Raw genomic sequence first — 12392 nt, 5'->3', positions numbered from 1 at the left:
AATCTCCAAAGAAACAAGAAATTTTTACTTCAAAGTGTCCTGCGTAGGACACAAATGACTCAGTTAAATAAGATTCCAAAGTCACTTGGAACATTTCAACATTGTCTGTGACCTAAAGAGAGTCTGTATTATGGGGCCTGCCACAAGGTTCATGGGCATTCCATGGCTGGAGTATTAAAGATGTGCCAAAGAGACTTTCATAAGTAGGTACTCAAAGGACAAATAGTCCCTGTTGACATGGGAAAGACCAGGTCTAAGAAGTTCTGTTCCAATGAGGCTTAAGTGGAAAAGAAGCTTATCTTTGAACTTGACACATCCCACCAAGGGAACCATCTGGAATCTAGCATAAGTAGACCAGATCCCTTCTAAAAGGAAATGAACTAAGGAGCTAGAGACTTAGAAGAACGAGTGAGGACCGACCCTGTGAAGGCTTGTATATGTAAGTCCATGGCCACGATGAGCTGGCAGGCATGTGAGTCTGTGCTGAGAAAAGGGTGCTTGACTGCAGTGGAGAAGATGTGCAGAGATGAGAGACTGTTTTGTCTGAAAGCACACGAATAGGGAGAGAGCCCCAGAGCGTCTCACACCCTCTAACCTGGGGTTGGTTATCCTGCCCATTCTTTCTGGACATTTCTAGTTTACAAGCAGTTACCCTGTGAACATCAATCTAATATGAAGCATTCTTTACAAGAAACAGATACTCAATAAATTGGCATTTTAAGAATAAACAAATAAAACCTAAAGCACAGAGAAAGTGCTCTGGAGCGAGGCTTCCACCATGACTTTACAAGTTGGTACTTTGATTTATGCATTGGGTGCTTCTAAGTCTGGCCAATACAAATTATTCCTCCTCCTCCTTGAGAACCTGATTCTTCATGGATGAGTGGATAGTCTTCCTGAATCTGGAATTTGAGGTGACAGTCACAACAGTCTCCAAGGCTAGATTAAGCATCTTGGCAAACTCACACACTCTTACCACATCTGCTGTCACAAACTCTGCCAAAGACAGTGCAGGAGGCAGGGATGGGGAATGAAGAAGAGTTATTAGTCTTTGACAAACTTGACTGCCTCTGGCTCAGACTCAGAGTTCCACAGAGGATGCAGGAGGGATGAGATGCCCATGTGTGTCACATGCCCTTATGTTGAACACATATGCATCATAGGTGTGCAACATCCTTCTCTCAGTCCCTGTACACACGTGCTCCATAGCCCAGAGATGCAAAGGAAGGACTGAGCAAGACGCTAATGGTAGGAATATAGCAGGTAATAATGTTGATTTGTTATGAACTGGATAGAATGTCTGTGGCCAGTGTTTTAAAATCCCTTCTGTAACATTCCATAACCTATGTGGCTTAGGCCCTGGAACCATGACTAAGGGTGCTAAAAACTGAAGCAAGGACAGACACATGGACACAATGACGCTGACACTGGAACCAGGATAGATCACTACCTCTGCAACCAGGACCTTCATGGAGTTTTATTAAGTACAGCACAAGGGGAAGGGCTAGCCCTACTTAGTAGGAGGTCGCTCCAGATGAGCAGTCTCAGGCTGTAATCATCTGGGAGGAGGAAGCTGCTAGTGTTTGCACATCCTTGTCAAAGGTCAGAAATACTAACACTCACACCAGAATGCATGAACAAAGCTTAGCCACTCTTCTTGAACCTGGTCCATATGCATAATGACTTTGCCAATTTCCCATGGTCCAGGGCCCTGGAGTCCTCCACATGGCTGTGCCTACATCAACATTACACATTCAGTCAAAACTTCCCTCAATTTGGCCTTCCTTCCATCCCTAAAGAACACTAAAATACACAAGGGAAAACTCTGAAATGTTGTCTTCTGTGCCTTGTTTTTAAAGTCCCCATCTTGGCAAGGTGAGCCCTCAAAGGCTATTTCAATCCCAGCCTGTTCGGAGAGGTATCATGTTACCTCATAAGATTCATTAGGCTCTTTGTCATTGTAATCTGAAGGATTTCAGTATATTCTCTAACATGCTTGCTTGCTTACTTACACCCTCAAATAAATCTTCTATTTTTAACCTAACACTAAAATTGAATTTTCTTCTCGCTCTCAATAGTGGCATGTCTCCTATCATAGGAACTTCCAAGTCTCGCCAGAATTCTTGAGGAAAATCAATTGATAGGAAACCACAAGCTTAGAGAATGATGTAAAGCTATGGATCCGAATCTGTATCTGGAAGTGTCAGCTTCTGGAGTAAGCTAACAGTGGCTCAGTGAAAGTCTCGGTCCTCTTAAGAGAGTGGAATGGAGTCTTGGATTTCTCTGAGTCTCAACCAAGAACTCTCACCGCAATTCCCTGTAGCCCGTTAACATTTCAAGTTTTAGAACCTCCACACACACATGCAGCAGAGAACAACAACAAATCCCAGGCCTTAAAACTACTGCTACCTTGCGATGTTGTTACTGGGTACACAAGGGCCTAGTAAACGATGCAGTCTGAGTAGCTAGCTAATCCTGTCCACATTACTTTCCGCGGTATCGTATCATGCAGCGATTTTGATTGGCAGTGGTGATAATTAGTAATATAGTTTTGACTTATTCTAGCCCCATTCTCCTAAATCGACGTCAGCAAACTGGAATGCGGTGGCTTACGACTGATCCAAAGACAAGAAGGGATGGTTTAGGACCTCTGAGGGTGCTTCTTTCCCTGTGAGATCACAGGCATCTCCGAGTGCTAATGTGAGAAACTCTTCACATACCAAGATGGTCAATTTAAAATCTCACACAGCTTGTGTGTAGGTGGCCTCTAGAGTCTGTGGACAATGCTCAAAACAGTTGGAGCTCCCACATTAGGCTTCCAGCAAGAATCTGCTGCTGTCTCTCTGTTCTCTGTGTGGCAGGTAGACGGCCATGGACTTGCAAGGGGTGTCCCTTGCAAGGGATCAGTCAGTACACCAGCCTGGGGGTATGCTTTTTCAGAAAAGCCCTGCCACATCCCAGTTCCCCAAGGTGATTATTGTAAACATGCATACCAAAAGGGCAGTGGGCTCTGAGCCTGAATCCTGAAGTTCTTCCTGCAATAACAGCTGGGAATCAGACCTGAATCCTGCACGTTTGAGATTCCTGTTCGTCTGTACAGCATGCACGCAGAGTATCAGGCTGTGGGGCTCTGTTTCTGCCTCTACCCCCTGTATCATGGTCTCTCAGTTCACTTCTTTCTCTTATCATTCGTTCATGAGGCGTCACCACTCTCTTCTTTCGGAATGTGGGGTTTCTGCGTGGATTTTGACTGATATTCACTCAGGCCTTGCACAGTAGATGTGAATCACAAAAACGCTCATTTTTCCAGCTAAGATTTTTACACAAGATGTAAAATACAAACAAGACTACTGTTGGCAATATCTAACAGTAGTACAAATAATATTGAAATAATATCTATTCAGCCGAGTACAAATTGAATCATTTATCTTAAGCGAAGAATCACCAAACATCATGATCCCATCTGCCTTCCCTACGTGAGAGAAACAAATACCAGTGTTTTAATCTCCCCCCAAAACAATGTGTTTTCAATTTCAGATGCTATGGTAACACTGTAGTTCTGTGGTCTTTCAAAGCACTCAGCAAAATGTCTTATAGCTTTCTTAGTAAATGGACTAGATTAAAAACTCCTCATTGGGACACACCCTGCATACCATTCACACACTCATTACTACACCTACATACATTATAGAGAATCATTCAATTGAACCCTTGCTTCTCCATGAATATGTCTCAGCCTTTGCCCCAGTGTCCAACAAATGGTTCTTCATGCATGAGTTTTATTTTAATCATGGAAAAAGGGAAAGCACAGAAAGTATAAAGAAAAAACAAACAGGAGGGGAAGAGAGAGGGAGGGAAGGAAAAAAAAGAGAGAGGTCACCTCTTCCAGACTAAATTGGTGACTCGTTCCCTATCTTTGTGTTCTATTTTAATGCAGTCTTTTCAGAAAACGTCTTTTGGGGGCTGTGGTGGTTTGAATATGCTTGGCCCAGGGTATGGCACTATTACGAGGTGTGGCCTTGATGGAGTGGGTGTGTCACTGTGGGTGTGGCCTTTAAGACCATTATCCTAGCTGCCTGGAAGCCAGTCTCTCCCAGCTGCCTTTGGGACAAGAAGTGAAGCTCTCAGCTCCTCCGGTCCCATGTCTGCCTAGATTCTGCCATGATCACACCCTGATGATAATGAACTGAACCTCTGAAGCTGTAAACCAGTCCAGATTAAATATAGTTTTTGTTATAAGAGTCACCTTGGTCATGGTGTCTGTTCACAGCTGTAAAACCCTAAGCCAGGGGCCTAGGTGTGTTGTGATAGGCTTAGTGACAAAGCGCTTGCCGGGCGAGCATTTGTAGGGCCTGAGTTTTATTCCTAGCACCACAAAATTAGCAACCCAGAAACCATCCTCTCCCTTGCACCACACCTTTCTGCATGTGGGTCACTACTCTAGCTTTACCTGACACCGCATCTCAGTGTGTTGTGCTATTTCTCTCTCATACTGACGGCTTCAGCTGCTGTTTTCCTAATTGTTATCTAATATATTATATTCCTAAATCCACCTAGCTCTATTATTGTCTTCCATAGCTAGAGAGTGAAAAGTTCAATATTTTAAACACGGAAAAAATGTTTTAAATTTTTAGGTTGAGCTTACAAACCTCAGGCACCACGTGAGGCACTAAGAACAATGGGAAGGAAGATGCAGGTATCTTCCCCCAAATCACAACAGTGTGGGAGTAAGTTGCTATGTCATTCTGCATCCGTGAAGAACGCTGAATACATGCTGAGGGGATCTTAACTAGGGGGAGTGGCCTGCCCCAGGAACCATTGAAAATGCAGCTAATGAAGACCTGCGGACCCAAGGTTATTGCCAGGAAGACAGGAGAGGGGTGGCCCTCCAAAGCTGATAGATAGCATCACACTCCAAGGAAGTTGGGTAGAGCTTGGTAGAGCAACAGCATCACAAGAACTCTAACACAGCTTGAGGGAAAGCCACAGTACGAACGTGTGAGCTCAGGCAAACCAGAGAATATTGATTGAGTCAAACCTGAGAAGACGCAACTGAGCAGGGAGCAGCAAACCACTTCCTTCAGAGAACACAACATCAGGTCTGCATCGCTAGGATAATTAGTCTTGGGAGGACTATTCTGCTATATTAGAGACATAATCATCATCGCCATCGCTGCCTCAGCCACTGCCACTGCCACCACCACCACCAAGGTTGGTCCTTGTTGAGTCAGGCAGGGCAAGTATCCGGGCTCCCAGGTCTCACCTGCTATCATGGCAGCACCAATTCGACAGCAGTGGCGGCTGCGTGTCAGTGGGCTGTTGCGGGCACTGAACAGGCGGTGGCTGGGACAACAGCAGCAGGGAGGGCAGGGGTCAGAGTCTGCCATGCAGGTCTAAGGACCAGCGATGAAGGCTTCAGCTCATCAAATCAGCCACTCGCTGATGGTTCTCGGTGAAATAACATGTGTACTTTGTGGACAGGGACTTTACAAACACTGAGGAGTGGATGGGGTTCTGGGGTAGATGCTTCCCCTTGCTCACTTTGAGGTGGTAGTGATGCTCTATTAGCATGGCGAAGGGCTTTAGGTGTTTTCCTTATGTGACTGATGGCCACGGTCCTCTCATGCCTACCATACTCAATTCCGAGTTTTACAGGGTTTGGGCTTGCCTTAACAGTTCTGTCTGATGTCATGGTCCCCACAATCATCATCATCACCACCATCACATCACCATCACCATCATCACCATCACCACCATCACCATCATCATCATCATCACCATTACCACCTCCTCCTCCTCCTCCTCCTCCTCTTACTCCTCCTCCTCCTCTATATTACTTATTATGCTATGATTTTTCAAGCCATTGGCAGATTTGGTTGGACCTGCTGAATAGCTGGTTTTTATCACAGCATTTTACAATCATGACTGACCTGTTGGGAGCAACTAACTGGGAAACTAGAAACTTGTCTATTAAACATGTGTTCTGTTATATCTTCACCTTCTCTTAAAAATTGGTTTTTAATATTTAGTGTGTGCGTGTGTGTGTGTGTGTGTGTGTGTGTGTGTGTGTGTGTGTGTGTGTGTGTGTGATGGAGGGCAGAATAGGGTACCTTATCTCCTGGAGCTGGATTACTGGTGGTCGTGAGATACCTGGTGTTGGTTCTAGGAATCAAACACGGGTCTTCTGGGAAAGTGCCAAGTGCTCTAACCACTGAAATTCCCACAAGTCTCTAAAGAATCTTTGTATCTGATTTCCGCCATTGCCTTTTAAAGTAATGTGAGGAGACTGTATGATACAAAAACCAGAATTATGCTACAGAACTTGGTCTTCAAAAGACACAGGTTTGAACACGGAAAACTTTTCAGAGAGACAGTCCCTAGATCTGACATCAGGATGGTCCTAGACCTTTCCTCTGCTTCTAAGTTAGGAGAAGACTGCATGGGTGTCCGGCCAGGGTGAGAACATGGATGCTTCTACAGCCGTTCAGCTGTTAACTGGTTATCTCTTAGTTTGCACGTTGAAAACCACTGAACACTTACATTGAGCACTGATCCTTTGAAGTTTACAGCTTTAATGATAGCTTCAGCAAAACAAGCACTTTTTTAAAATGAGGAAAAGATAAAAACTTACGGATGCTCTGGAAAACAGCTTCCGTTCCTTCTTACTTTATTATAAAATGATAATTTCTACAACTCTGACTAAAGGTTAAAAAACAAGTAATTAAGAAAAAATAATGCGTGAGAGAATATGACCCAAAGTTTAAAGGAGAAAAGAACAAACTGCGTTTGGCTCTGTCCATGGGGAACAGAGAGACCTAAGGGCCCATTCATTGTTCAACACTATGGGGCTGACATGGAGATCCAGCATGGACCAAGACAGCTAATGCTAGGCATGGAGGTGTGGGAGTCAGCATAAAATGGTTGATGCCTTACGTCCAGGAAACCCTAAAGTAAGACTCTGCAATCTGTCGCATAACTGTCTTCGTCAATATGCTATTGCTGCATGGGACACCGTGGCCATGATCTACGTTCACATCTGGATCCGCAGGCAGCAGGAACAGGACAACTTTAAAGCACACTCTCAGTGACACACTTCCTCCAACACGACCATACCACCTAATCCTTTAAGTAGTGCCACTCCCTGGTAACCAAGTGTTCAAATCTATGGGAGCCATTCTCATTTAAACCACCACACTTCGTCAGCAAAATGCCATTCTTGGGCCTGCAAATAGTCCCTTGAAGTTAGAAGCCCTGAGCTTTGCCCTTTGCCCTTTCACCTTGGCCTTTACCAGCCTGCCCTGTGAATGTCTGCCTGTAGGCTTGTGTGGCAACCTCCATGTGCATGTAGCCCTCTGTACTGAGTTATAAGCGTGTCTATGTGTGCTGGTTGGTAATCAGTGTGTACGGTGTGTGCCTGGTTGCCTCGGGCTTCCCCAGAGTGAATATAGCATGTCCTTTTTACCGCTGTGCAGCTCTGGATTCTCCACCTCCTATCCTCCCTCTCCTATCTTAGCCCTGGTGCTGAGACTTCCCATTGGATTTCATGAACTCACGATTAATATGAGGGTCACCTTAGAAATGAATCAACTCACCTTGAATTCCCCGGAGCAGTGCGTTTTTGCAAACACCATCCATCCTGGCTTACTCAGCCCTAACTCCCAGCTTGTTCCCTCCCAGCAGACCCTAATCGTCACCAGGCTCTGTGAGCCAGTCTCCTGATGTTCTAGAACAGCATGTTGAGCAGAACCACCAAGAAGAATGAACCCATCAATAGCGTGTGAGCTTTTGGCAGCTTCCATGGAGCTGGTGAAAATGTCACTCAGCTCGGCAGGCTGGGGGTAGAAACAGGGAAACAGGTAACTGTCCTCTCCTAGGGACATCCTTCCTGCCTGTCCTCCCCCTCAGCTCTACCCTGAATACTCTCCCTTAAGATAGCATTTCTCCAAGGATTAGCCTGGAATATCTCCCTAAATCTTAATATCAACATGTCGCAGTCTCCGTCTCATGCCCACTGCTGGGGAACTTCCTTGCAGGATCCTTGCTGGCACTTGAAACCTGGTGAACCTGGGTGGGGTGCCCCTCCTCCCTACCCCCATGGCTCTCATTCTCATGTTCATTTCTTTTTTCTATGAAGCTATCTCAGTTTTCAAAGGGATAAGCTCAAGGAACCTATCACTAATGGGCCATTCTCCTCTTTCCTTTACAACTCAGTGCCAGCAGCATCAGTAAAATCCAAACACGTACCCGGGAACATGTCTCCCTAAGGATCTCTGGGCCGGCTCGTCTCCACGAGACATTCTATACCAAACCCTAGCTACCCTCCTAGCAAGGCAAAGGAAAGGCATTAGGCAGTGGTGATAGTCAGAATCCATATCAGGTAGAGACCTGATGGTTATCAAGAGAGTATACATGTAATTTATGAAACACCAGTTACCCGTGAGAATAATCACTAATTGGCAAATTCTGAAACAAAAATACCTAGAACTAACTAGTTACAGGATCCAGCAGTTTTCATCTAAATTGAGAATTTAAATGGGTTAGACCGCTGGATAGCAAAGAGAAACTGTAAGGCAATTTATTTAGAGGATGCTGTGTATCAGATGTTAGAGCATGAATTCTCAACCCTGTGACCAGCACGTGGTCTTTGATAAAGGTCTCGAGCGACATAAATTATCTGAATCCAGAGTCTAAGGAACTGGGAGTTTGGCTTTCTCTTGCAAATTGGCAGTGCTCTGTGGCTGTCCAGGAAATGGCTATCAAGGAAGGAACAGCACTCGTTTCAAAGTGAAGGCTAACATAGTGAGAGCCCAGGTTTCATAAGCTAGCCCCAGAATCTAAGTCAGAGTAGGTACGAGAAAATAGTCCAACCTGGACAAAGGGGTCCCTTCCAGCATGAGATTCCCCAGTAATCGGAGGTAATTATGTATTACATCAGGAGCTTAGGTTCAAAGATCATCTGCTGAAAGGGAAGTCTTGTTTACATGACATGGATTTTGAGTGGAATCCAAAGTGTGTCCCTACAGCTTTGTCACTACAGCATGGTTCATGGCCCAACTCCATCTACCTCCCTAGAGTTCATTAGTATTGTAGAACCTTAGACATCACTCGGGCTTGCTAGATTAGGAGCATCAGCAAACACTTCATCCACGCATTAAACTTGGAGGTCTAAGAGCCCAGCAGGTGAGATTCCACTCTGCCCACTCCGGCAGTTCCTTGTATAGAAACAGCAGTACCAGTGCTGAGAAACCTTGGCCATGATCTCTTTTTGTAAAGAGACTCCATGACCACAGCAACTTATAAATGAGAACATTTCACTGGGGGCTTGCTTATAGTTTTGATGCATAAGTGGATAACCACCATAGGGGAGCATGGCAGTGCACAGGAGGGCAGGCAGACTGACAGGCGTCCCTGAAGTCCCACAACAGTTAGGGACCAAGCCTTCAAATATGTGAGCTGATGGGGCCATTCTCATGCAAACTTCCACGGGCAGTGAGGCATGCGGAGAAGTCTGCTTGAGCCCCATGCTCAAAGATACAGAGCTGAGGAGTAGACTAAAAGATTTATTTCCAGAAAAAAATATGTAGAATTAGTTCTGAATATGATGGGGCATATTCTTTTATTTAAAGATTTTATTTTTAAATTAGTGTGTGTGTGTGTGTATGTGTGTGTGTGTGTGTGTGTGTGTGTGTGTGTGTGTGTGTGTGTGTGTGTGTGTGTGTATGTGTGGTTTATGTCTCTCTGTATATATGCCCAAGTGTGTGTGGGCACCCAGGAAGATTAATAAAAGGTTTAGATCTCCTGAAGCTGCAGATACAGGCAGTTGTTTGCTGTCCTACACGAATGGTACAAACTTAATTCAAGCCTCCAAAATAGTATAAGCCCTTAACTGTTAAGTGAGTGATCTCTCCAGGCATGATGGAACGTTATTAATTAATTAGGTATATTTCTGTCTTTAACCTAGAGTGATATGTAATGTATTATTTTTGAGACAGAGGGAAAATAACATGGGCCTGCACACTATGGCTTGGTCACCTATCAGCAGGCTTGAAATGACACAGGAGGCAAATGGAAGATTTGCCTTGCTAAGCTGTCCGCGAATCTTGGAATTTTGGTCACACATACCCCATGGTCTCCTTGTACCTGGATGATTCCTACAGAAAATACCAGTGATCACTGGTTCCCTGGCAGATGTTTGTAAGATAGTGGGTTCATTTGGCAGACTGTGAAACTCTTCTCCATGGAATACAGCGTCATACCTTTGGTTACACATCTCTTGCTTCAGTGAAGAATAAATGAGGTTATAACTAATGACTCACTGGCCCAAGATGTCTTGAGACTCCGGGTAAAAGAAATATTTACACCACCCCTAAGGATCTATGCTTTTCAGTAATCTTCAGGAGAGTCGGGGGAACATGATAGCATGTGCCTTTAGTCCCAGCACTTGGAGGTGAAGGCTCATCGTTGGGTACACAGCAAGTGCAAGACTGGTCCAGGTTTCATGAGACCCTGAAACAAAAATCAAATCCAAATAAATAAAATGATGAGTACCTGAAGAGTGATTAAAAGTCAATGGAACCGGCTGCCTCTACACGACCGAGCAAAATTGGGAGCTAGGCCTCTTGAAATCTGTCGAAGGCTCTTTGAATTCTTCTGACTTTTTCTTAATATCAGCTTGTCAGCTATTAGCTCTCACTTGCTTCCCACACATCCTTAACTTGTTGTTTTGAATCATCGTAGGCTGCAAAAGCATATGGCTGAGCTTGGAGGACTGTGTACAAGCAGTGTAAACAAGTTCCACCATGGTTGTCCTTCTCTGGAGAGAACTGGACTTTGAGTATCTAGTAGGGTCTTCGAGAGTCTCCTCTGCACAGCCTCTAGTTTTGGAGAGTGTATCATATAGCCAAGGTAGGAAGCTAGAGAAGGAAAACCAATACCTTCTTGTACATTCAGCAAACAGTGGAGAAGGGGTCGGGGTCTCCCCTAGGAGTTCTTATGCCAATGCCCTCAGAATGTACATTCAGGCTTTTGTGCCCCAGTGGTAGTAATTGTGAGGTAAGACTTAATCTAGAGCCTTATAGTTCGCATTTGTAGGAAAAGGCAGTGATAATTATTTGGAGGCTTGCAGAAACTATACCTAGCATGTTAGTTCTTCAGCATGGCTCTGCAATGTATGAGCAATATAAACAGACAAAATTCCTATAAACATACGAAACTGTGGTGCATGAGTAACAAAGACATATTCATGTTTGCTTTGAATTTCTCAGTCTTCAAGAGCTAGGAGAGAAATAATAACAAAGCACTGACTACGTGCATTGGGAATGACTCCCTACTCTTTGGATTCTACCCTGAATGCCCATCCCTACTGGGATCACTTTGTACTTGACTCCCACCAACCACTGCAGCCACCACCACACGTCCGTCTTTACTCTATACCTGCATACCCAGCCAGACACTTCTTTCCAATGTATACACATCACTCCATGTGCTTCTGGTCCTTTGACAAAAAAGTCTTGCTATCAGCCCAGAGCCCAGTTATGCTTAGGATTTACTTCACTTATTACCCAGCATCCCTTTTACTTGCACCCACCTCACACCGAACAAAAACAAACCATGACAGATTAGCTTTGAGAGGCTTAACTATCTTCATGTAAGTTTGCCTGGAATGTTTTCCAACTGGCCCTTAATGAAATCCTTACAGTCGTGTCATCTTCATGGGAAAGACTTCTGTCCCACCCTCAGGCCACCTGCTCTGCACCGTAGTCCTCATCAGCTGCCAATCATGTGCTGTTGTGACAGTATTGTCAGGCTGACCAGAATTTGAATTACCCAGGAGGTATATGTCTGAGCAAATTTATCAGAATGTTTCCAGAATGTTTTAACTGAGGAGGGAAGACCCACCCTGAATATGGGTGGAGTCATAAAACCAACAGGAAGGTGGGGAGTGGAGAAAGCAAGCCAAGCAGAGCCATGCTTCCTGTAGCCAGCCACGCCCACCATGGCCATGATGGTTCATCCCTTCAAACCCTTTGTTAAGTAGCTTTTGTCAGGTGTTCTGTCAGAAGAGTGAGGGAAGTAACTCACACTATTGAATTTACACATTTCCCATGCAAAGGTCAGTCCCTCCTTCTTGACTGGACTTAGGATACCACATAGAAGCTGAACACAGCTATCAATCCACACAGTCCTGGGGCAGCATGTGAGCACCTTGGCGCTGAGGGTCAGTAGAAATGCCTGGTGGCTACTCAGTATGAAGGCCCCTTCTACCGCCAATTTCCTTGGTAAGAATCTTATTCAGTTGCATTCTATCAGCTGGTCTGTGGGGGTCATGGGAAACAGCATTCTGAGGCGTTGCCAGAAGCTGTTACATACAAATCACAGCGTGAGTGACAAAA

This window comes from Rattus norvegicus, chromosome 15, assembly GCF_021556685.1.
Source record: "Rattus norvegicus strain SHRSP/BbbUtx chromosome 15, alternate assembly SHRSP_T2T, whole genome shotgun sequence".
NCBI lineage: Eukaryota > Metazoa > Chordata > Mammalia > Rodentia > Muridae > Rattus > Rattus norvegicus.
Note: the sequence above shows the minus strand (reverse complement) of the source record.